The 10,050-nt window shown below is 39.4% G+C and overlaps 1 long non-coding RNA gene across 1 annotated transcript; it reads left to right on the top strand.

Moving 5' to 3' along the window:
• The first annotated feature begins 287 nt into the window (after positions 1-287).
• On the top strand, positions 288-4,165 carry LOC138917100 (uncharacterized). Its single transcript, XR_011424600.1, has 3 exons — positions 288-2,072; positions 2,819-2,955; positions 3,577-4,165. It is a non-coding gene; the product is annotated as an uncharacterized lncRNA (long non-coding RNA).
• Positions 4,166-10,050: the final 5,885 nt, after the last annotated feature.

Below are 10,050 nucleotides of genomic sequence, written 5' to 3'. Positions count from 1 at the left end.
GAAAACTCCTATGATCAGGGGCGCAGAGGTGATGGGTCACAGCACCACAGAAGTATTATAAAGGCCTGAGAGCACTACAGTGACAATGCTCTCAGGTCCCCCTCCTCCTGCACCAGGATTGGGCTAGACTGCTGGTGTGTCTGCTCTCATTCATCCTCCTGACACCCCTATGGGATTGGCTTAGAAGCCCCATTTCAGTGGGTGGGAAGCTGAGGCTCTGTGTCAGTGATAAATGCCCCCAAAACTTAGCAACCTAAAGCAACATTAACATTTATTATCTCACGCAGTTTCTACAGGTCAAGAATTTGGGCATAGCTGGGTGGTTCTGCTCAGGATCTCTCGAGGCTGAAGTCAAGGTGTTGGCCGGGGCTGTGGTCATCTGAAGGCTCGACCGGAACCAGAGGACCCACTTCCAGTCAAGGGATGGCTCGATCACATGCCAGCTGGCTGGTGCCAGGTGGTAGGCAGGAGACCCCAGTTTCTCACCACATGGAGCTCTGCACAGGGCTGCTTGTGTCCTCGAGACATGGCAGCTGGCTTGTCCTAGAGTGATCGATCGAAGAGAGTGGAAGGCAGAAGTTGCGATGTCTTTTTATGACCCAGCCTCAGGAATCATGCATCCCTTAATATCCTAATGGTCACACAGGTCCGCCCTATTCAGTGTGAGAGGGCACTACACAAGAACGTGAACACCAGCAGTCTGTCTTCCAGTGAACCCAAGAATTTAAGTAATTTTCTTAAGATCACTCAGCTAATTTCAAATCCTGCCTTCCTCCAAACCCAGCACTCTTTGCTCTGCACAGTGGCCTCGCCAAAGCCTGCGAACAGGACACTGCCAAATGGAGACAAAAGGTCCTGCTTGAGCCTCATCCCGGGCTCAATATTTTGGCCAAAAGTTTTATCTTCAATCCGCTGGGAATTTTTTTTTTTTATATATATTGAGCGCATAGCTCAGACTTTCTAATGGGAATTGATGAAAAATAATTTTTACTTTATTGATTTGCCCTAAACCAAACCAAACTTGCTGAACCTCATCCCTGGCTAGAGCTCTTTTTTTCTAAAAAAAAAAAGGAAAAAAGTGGGAGGATGCCTGTACTAACAGAGGACAAACTATTTCCACGCTACAAACCATTTTGAGATCGTTCCTTCTATGAGAGCTGAACTGAACACGTTCAAATCTCTGTTGTAGGAAGAGGTGATTGAAGGGCATTCTTATTCCCTCAAATAACAGGAAATCCATCATTTATTCTTCGGTAATAAAAACTGCGTGTGTAAGAATTGGGACCACGGAAGGTCAACTCAAATTAAAGATTTTACGACTGGCGGGTATATTAAATCTTTTCAACAATTTATAGAAAGGATTTGAAATATGTCAAACATATTTCTTTAGGTTTTTTTCAAGTGAGAGATTTTATGGCATCAAGTCACAGAATCAGGAGAAAAATTTCTCTGAGGTCATGCAGTCCTGGTCACTGCCAATGTCGTATTGCTCCCTTCAGAACCAAAGGCCGGGTATTAAGTTGTCTGAAGTCAACTTCTTCTAATTAAAATGAAAGTCATAAAGCAAAGTATTTCAATAATCTACAGTAATAATCCCAAATGTATATAGCACATATATCCGAGAAATGTAAAGCAGTTCACATTTTTTATTTCTCTCACCTGGAAACAAAAACTAAAGCCCCGAGGCAAATGGAAGGGAACATTCATTAACTTAAATATTTACAGAGTAAATCAATGTGGCTGTCTGTCTGCGTGTGCATGTACCAGGAGAGGGGGGAAGAAACTGACATTTATCGAGGACCTACTGTGTACCCGGCTTTGAACTAGGACCAGTGGACCCGAACACGAGTGCGACTCTTCATAGAGGTCACGGGCTGTTAAGAGAGTCAGCAGTTCCCAGGGTGACGCAGTAAATGCCAGGGCCGAGGACGCGCCAGCTCTGGACCTGACACAGCGGGGCAGGCTAAGAGAGGCAAAGCCGTTTCTGCGCACACGTCTTTTCACAGAGAAAGGAGAAGTGGAGCTACTACATAGCCTTATGGTTCCTGCCTCGTCCCTGACACCCACTTCAGGTATGGACTCCCTTGCCTTTTAGTCTTGAATTAAAATGAGATCCTATATGGGAAAGCATTTGACAAGGGGCAAAGTGCCGTACAGGTTGGTCTCCCCATCTAGACGAGGAGCTCCCTGGGGGCAGGGACGGGGCAAATCCTTGCCCAGAACCCAGCGCCTGCCGGAGCATCTGGCAGCGGTCCTCACAAAGCTCCGGCCGGAGGTCTAAGTATGTCTCACGCCAGAATGAGGGGGGAGAGAAAAGTCCCCTGCACTTTTCCAGGTGTGAAAAGAAACAACTTTTTTGAAGTTCCTTAGAATTTTAAAACTTTTAATTGTTTTAATGGGTGCAAAAATGTGGATGATATTTGATGGTTATGAGGCTATACTAATAAAATAGCCACCTGGGAACAGTAATGTGGCCAAAAAGTAAGGCAATGCTCACGGAAGGAGAGGGAGATTTCAAAAGGACACAGAAAGCAACCTGGGGCTCCTAATGGCCAAATCAAGGGCGAATTGAGCATCAAAATAAACAATAATGGTAACAGATTATAACCGAGTGAATAAAATAGGAAACCAGGCACCAGGACAGTGAGTGTGTATGTGTGTGTAAGAGAGAGAGACGATCACATGACCCAGAAATCCCACTCCTAACTATTTACCCAATGAAAACGTAAGCATCTGTCCACACAAAGCTTTATTTAGAGCAGCTATGCTTGCAGTAGCCCCAAACTGGAAACAGACCAACCCAAATGTCCATCAACAGGTGAATGGATAAACAAGTTATGGTGTATTCATACATGGAATACTACTCAGCGATAGAAAGGAATGAACTATCAATACACACAACGTGGATGAAGATCGAGAATATTATCTTCAGTGACAGAAGACAGACATGAAAGAGTAAATATTGCGTGGTTCCATTTATACGAAATTCTAGAACAGGCAAAACTAATTTATGGTGATAAGAAGTACGACGGAGGTTGCCTGGGGCCAAGGGTGGGAGGGAGTTGACTGCAAAGGCGCGTGAGGGAATTTTGAGTGATGGAAATATTCTGTATCTTGAGTAAGACAGTAGTTATGAGTCTAAACATTTTTTGAAACTCAAAGAACACTTAAAATGGGTACACTTTACTATATGTAAATTATAACTAAATAATATTGATTTTTTTAAAAAGGACAGACTCGGGGCCAGCCTGGTAGCGCAGCGGTTAAGTTTGCACGCTCCTCTTTGGTGGCCCAGGGTTTGCCGGTTCAGATCCCAGGTGCGGACCTACTCACTGCCTGTCAAGCCATGCTGTAGCAGGCGTCCCACATATAAAGTAGAGGAAAGCGGGCACGGATGTTAGCTCAGGGCCAGTCCTCATTCGCAAAAAAGATGAGGATTGGCAGCAGATGTCAGCTCAGGGCTAATCTTCCTCAAAAAAAAAAAGAAAAGAAAAGAAAAGAAAATTTTTTTTAAAAAAAGAGAACAGACTCAATGGGAAAAGCATTTGTTCTTCCCTCTTCTTTCCTTAATTGCAGGCATGATGTCTGGAGGCACAGCAGCTACTCTGTGACTATGAGGTAACAAGCATGAGGACAACAACTAAACCTAAGGACAGCAGACAAATGTGGTGAGAGAACCTGGTGACTGAGGCCATTTTTGAGCCTAGACTTTCCATCTCTGGACTCTCAGCCTCCACACCGTCTTGTTCTCACTGTGAGAGGGTTTTGTCATTCCAGTCAAATTTATTCCCACACAAAGTACAAACCCCTTCCATCCAGATTATTTCCACTCCATCTTCACTGTGATCAACTGATAATGCACCCTCCTCCTCCAGAACCCAAACTAAGGATGCAAGCATATAATCTTCCAAGGCGCATTTTGAAAATGGGGGCTAAGTGATGTTAATTAAGCTGATCTTCAAGATTACTGTGACTGCCTCAGTCAAGATAACTAGATATAGCTACAAATCATAAAGGAACAAGAGGGCACTGACTCACTCCATTTTCCCAGCTTCTGTACTATAGTATATAGAGTCTGTTTTATAGCTTATACACAATACATACATTATATAATATAATGACAGAATTAAACATAAATCTAAATATAATATGTATTTTTAAACCCAGTAAGAATTACTATTATTATTATATTATACAGCCAATATTTATTAAGTTTATCCGGCTAGTTGCCATGTTCAGTGTTCTTCATTTAGTTCCAAGCTTCTACTTGGGTCATTTCCCTTCTGTCTATAAGACACTCTTTATTATTTCTTTTAGAGCAGAGGTGCTGGTGACCAACTCTCTCATTTCTTAAAATTATTTTATTGAGGTCATAATGGTTTACAACATTGTGTGATTTCAGGTGTACAGTATTATTTATCAGTTTCTGTACAGACCATATTGTGCTCACCACCAATAGTCTAGTTTTTATCTGTCACCATATGTATGAGCCCCTTTACCCTTTATGCCCACCTCCCAACCCTTCCCCTCTGGTAACCACTAACCTGTTCTCTCTGTGCATGTCTTTGCTTATCTTCCACATATGAGAGAAATCATGGGGTGTTTGTCTTTCTCTGTCTGGCTTATTTCGCTTAACACAATACTCTCCAGGTCCATCCATGTTGTTGCAAATGGGATGATTTTGTCTTTTTTTCTGACTGAGTAGTATTCCGTTGTATATACACCACATCTTTATCCAGTCATTGGTCGATGGGCACTTGGGTTGCTTTCATGTCTTGACTATTGTGAATAATGCTGCAATGAACATAGGGGTGCATAAGTCTTTTTGAATTGTTGATTTCATGTTCTTTGGATAAATATCCAGTAGCGGGATAGCTGGGTCGTATGGTATTTCTATTTTTAGTTTTTTGAGGAGTCTCCATACTGCTTTCCATAGTGGCTGCACCAGTTTGCATTCCCACCAGCAGTGTATGAGCGTTCCCTTTTCTCCACATCCTCTCCAACATTTGTTATTTTTCGTCTTGTTAATTATAGTCATTCTAACGGGTGTAAGGTGATATCTCATTGTAATTTTGATTTGCATTTCCCTGATAATTAGTGATGTTGGACATCTTTTCATAAGCCTATTGGCCATCTGTATATCTTCTTTGGAGAAATGTCTGTTCATATCCTCTGCCCATTTTTGATTGGGTTGTTTTCTGTTGTTGTTGTTGAATTGTGTGGGTTCTTTATATATTTTGGAGATTAACCCCTTGTCAGATATATGATTTGCAAATATTTTCTCCCAGTTGGTGGGTTGTCTTTTTGTTTTGTTCATGGTTTTGTTTGCCTTGCAGAAGCTCTTTAGTCCGATGTAGTCCCATTTGTTTAGTTTTCCTTTTGTTTCCCTTGTCTGAGTAGACATGGTATTTGAAAAGACGCTGCTAAGATCGATGTCGAGGAGTGTACTGCCTATATTTTCTTCTAGGAGTTTTACGGTTTCAGGTCTTACCGTCAAGTCTTTAATCCATTTTGAGTTCACTTTTGTGTGTGGTGTAAGATAACGGCCTACTTTCATTCTTTTGCATGTGGCTGTCAGTTTTCCCGATGCCATTTATTGAAGAGACTTTCCTTTCTCCATTGTATGCTCTTGGCTCCTTTGTTGAAGATCAGCTGTCCATAGATGTGTCATTTTATTTCTGGGCTTTGAATTCTGTTCCATTGATCTGTGTGTCTGTTTTTGTGCCAGTACCATGCTGTTTTGATTGCTATAGCTTTGTAGTATGTTTTGAAGTCAGGGATTGTGATGCCTCCAGCTGTGTTCTTTTTTCTCAGGATTGATTTAGCTATTTGGAATCTTCTGTTGCCCCATATGAATTTTAGGATTCTTTGTTATATTTCCATAAGGAATGTCATTGGGATTCTGATTGGAATTGCATTGAATCTGTAGATTGCTTTAGGAAGTATGGACATTTTAACTATGCTTATTCTTCCAATCCACGTGCATGGGATATCTTTCCATCTCTTTACGTCATCATCGATTTCTTTCAATAATGTTATAGTTTTCCTTGTATAGGTCTTTCACATCCTTGGTTAAATTTATTCCTAGATATTTTATTCTTTTTGTTGCGATTGTAAGTGGGATTGTATTCTTGAGTTCTTTCTCTGTTAGTTCGTTATTAGAGTATAGAAATGCAACTGATTTTTGTAGGTTGATTTTGTACCCTGCAACTTTGCTGTAGCTATTGATTATTTCCAATAGTTTTCCGATGGATTCTTTAGGGTTTTCTCTATATAGAATCATGTTGTCTGCAAATAGCAAAAGTTTCACTTCTTCCTTCCCAGTTTGGACACCTTTTATTTCCTTTTCTTGCCTAATTGCTCTGACCAAAACCTCTAGTACTATGTTAAATAAGAGTGGTGATAGAGGGCATCCTCGTCCTGTTCCTGTCTCAGAGGGATGGCACTCAGTTTTTGCCCAGTGAGTATGATGTTGGCTGTGGGTTTGTCATATATGGCCTTTATTATATTGAGATGCTTTCCTTCTATATCCATTTTATTGAGAGTTTTTATCATGAATGGATGTTGGATCTTGTCAAATGCTTTCTCTGCATCTATTGAGATGATCATGTGGTTTTTACTCCTCATTTTGTTAATGTGGTGTATCACGTTGATTGATTTGCAGATACTGAACCATCCCTGTGTCCCTGGTATAAACCCCACTTGCTCATGATGTATGATCCTTTTAATGTACTTCTGTATTCAGTTTGCCAATATTTTGTTGAGGATTTTTGCATTTGTGATCATCAGCAATATTGTCCTATAATTTTCCTTCTTTGTGTTGTGCTTGTCTGGCTTTGGTATCAGGGTGATGTTGGCCTCATAGAATGAGTTAGGAAGTGTTCCATCTTCTTTGATTTTTTGGAATCCTTTGAGAAGGATAGGTATTAAACCTCCTTTGAATGTTTGGTAGAATTCTCCTGAGAAGACATCTGGTCCTAGACTTTTATTTTGGGGGAGGTTTTGATTACTCTTTCTATCTCTTTCCTTGTGATTGGTCTATTCAGATTCTCTATTTCTTCTTGATTCAGTTTTGGGAGGTTGTATGAGTCTAAGAATTTATCCATTTCTTCTAGATTGTCCAATTTGTTGGCATATAGCTTTTCATAGTATTCTTTTATATTCCTTTGTCTTTCTGTGGTATCCATTGCAATTTCTCCTGTTTCATTTCTGATTTTACTTATCTGAGCTTTCTCTCTTTTTTTCTTAGCGAGTCTGGCTAAGTGTTTGTCAATTTTGTTTATCTTCTCAAAGGATCAGCTCTTAGTTTGATTGAACCTTTCTATTGCTTTTTTATTTCTATCCATTTATTTCTGCTCTAATTTTTATTATTTCCCTCCTTCTACTGACTTTGGTCTTTGCTCTTCTTTTTCTAATTCTGTTAGGTGTAGTTTGAGATTACTTACATGAGATTTTTCTTTGCTTGTAAGATGGGCCTGTATTGCTATGAATTTCCCTCTTAGGACTGCTTTTGCTGCATCCCATATGAGTGATATGGTGTCTTTTCATTTTCATTTGTCTCCAGATATTTTTTTATTTCTTCTTTAGTTTCTTCATTGATCCATCAGTTGTTCAGTAGCATGTTGTTTAGTCTCCACATATTTGTCACTTTCCCAGCTTTTTACTTGTAGTTAATGTCTAGTTTCATAGCATTATGGTCAGAAAAATGCTTGATATAATTTAAATCTTCTTAAATTTTTTCAGGCTTTCCTTGTTTCCCAATAGCTTGTCTATCTTTGAGAATGTTCCATGTGCATTTGAGAAGAATGTGTATTCTGCTGTTTTGGATGGAATGTTCTATATATCTATTAAGTCCATCTGCCCAAGTGTTTCATTTCAGGCCACTGTTTCCTTGTTGACTTTCTGTCTGCATGATGTAAGTGGAGTGTTGAGGTCCCCTACTATTATTGCATTCTGTCAATTTCTCCCTTTAGGTCTGCTAATAGTCACTTTAAATACTTTAGTGCTCCTGTGTTAGGTGTGTTTATATTCATAAGTGTTATGTTCTCTTGGTGCAATATCCCTTTTACCATTATATACTGCCCCTCGTTGTCTCTCATTGTCTTTTTTAATCTTGACGTCCGCTTTGTCTGATATAAGTATGGCAGCACCTGCGTTCTTTTGCTTGCCATTTGCTTGGAGTATCGTCTCCCATCCTTTAGCTCTGAGCCTGTGTTTGTCTTTAGAGCTGAGATGTGTTTCCTGGAGGCAGTATGTTGTTGGGTCTTGTTTTTTAATCCATTCAGCCACTGTGTCTTTTGATTGGAGAATTCAATCCATTTACTTTTACGGTGATTATTGATATATGAGGGCTTAATACTGCCCTTTTATCACTTGTTTTCTGGTTGTTCTGTATTTCCCTTGTTTCTCATCCCTTGTATTTCCTACTGCCAGTTCAGTTTGGTTTTTCTCTATGACGGTTTTCTCAGTTTTCTTTTTATTTATCATTTGTGCCTCTGTTCTGATTTTTTTTGGTTTAGTGGTATGTATAAACCACTAAATGTGAAGTTTGTATAAAAGATCTCATAGATGAGATAGTCCATTTTCTAATAGTCTCTTATTTCCTTAGTCTAAGTAGTTTCCATCCCTTTACTCTCCCCATCTGAGTTATTGTTGTCACAATCTATTCCATTTTGTGTTGTGAGTTTGTGATGAAAATGAAGTGATTATAGTTATTTTGTTAAATTAATTTTTATTGAGATAATGATAGGTTACAATCTTGTGAAATTTCAGTTGTACATTATTGTTTGTCAGTCATGTTGTAGGTGCACCACTTCACCCTTTGTGCCCACTCCCCACTCAACCTTTCCCCTGGTAGCCACTAATCTGTTCTCTTTGTCTACATGTTTAAATTCCTCATATGAGTGGAGTCATACAAAGATTGTCCTTCTCTATCTGGCTTATTTCACTTAACATAGTTCCCTCAAGGTCCATCCATGTTGTTGCAAATGGGATGATTTTGTTCTTTTTTATGGCTGAGTAGTATTCCATTGTGTGTATATATATATATATATATATATATATATATATATATATATATACACATCACATCTTCTTTATCCAATCATCTGTTGATGGGCACTTAGGTTGCTTCCATGTCTTGGCTATTGTCAATAATGCTGCAGTGAACATTGGGGTGCATGGGACTTTTGCAATTGCTGACTTCAATCTCTTTGGATAGATACCCAATAGTGGGATAGCTGGATCGTATGGTAGTTCTATTTTTAATTTTTTTGAGGAATCTCCATACTGTTTTCCATAGTGGCTGCACCAGTTTGCATTCCCATCAGCAGTGTATGAGAGTTCCTTTTTCTCCACAACCTCTCCAACATTTGTTACTATTTGTTTTAGTTATTTTTGTCATTCTAATGGGTGTAAAGTGATATCTTAGTGTAGTTTTGATTTGCATTTCCCTGATGATCAGCGATGATGAACATCTTTTCATGTGCCTATTGGCCATCTGTATATCTTCTTTGGAGAAATGTCTGTTCATGTCTCCTGCCCATTTTCTGATCGGGTTTTTTGATTTTTTTGTTGTTGAGTTGTGTGAGTTCTTTATATATTATGGAGATTAACCCTTTGTCAGATGTATGACTTGCAAATATTTTTTCCCAGTTAGTGGGTTGTTTTTTTGTTTCAATCCTGTTTTCCTTTGCCTTGAAGAAGCTCTTTAGTCTGGTAAAGTCCCATTTGTTTATTTTTTCTATTGTTTCCCTTGTCTGAGAAGACATGGTGTCCGAAAAGATCCTTTTAATACTGATGTCAAAGAATGTACTGCCTACATGTTCTTCTAGAAGCCTTATGGTTTCAGGTCTCACCTTTAGGTCTTTGTTCCATTTTGAGTGTATTTTGGTGAATGCTGAAAAAGAATGGTCAATTTTCATTCTTTTACCTGTGGCTGTCCAGTTTTCCCAGCACCATTTGTTGAAAAGACTTTCTTTTCTCCATTGTATGCTCTCAGCTCCTTTGTTGAAGATTAGCTGTCCATAGATGTGTGGTTTTATTTCTGGG

Source organism: Equus caballus, chromosome 13 (assembly GCF_041296265.1).
Source record: "Equus caballus isolate H_3958 breed thoroughbred chromosome 13, TB-T2T, whole genome shotgun sequence".
In the NCBI taxonomy this organism is placed as follows: domain Eukaryota; kingdom Metazoa; phylum Chordata; class Mammalia; order Perissodactyla; family Equidae; genus Equus; species Equus caballus.
This window is presented reverse-complemented; position numbering and strand designations above follow the sequence as displayed.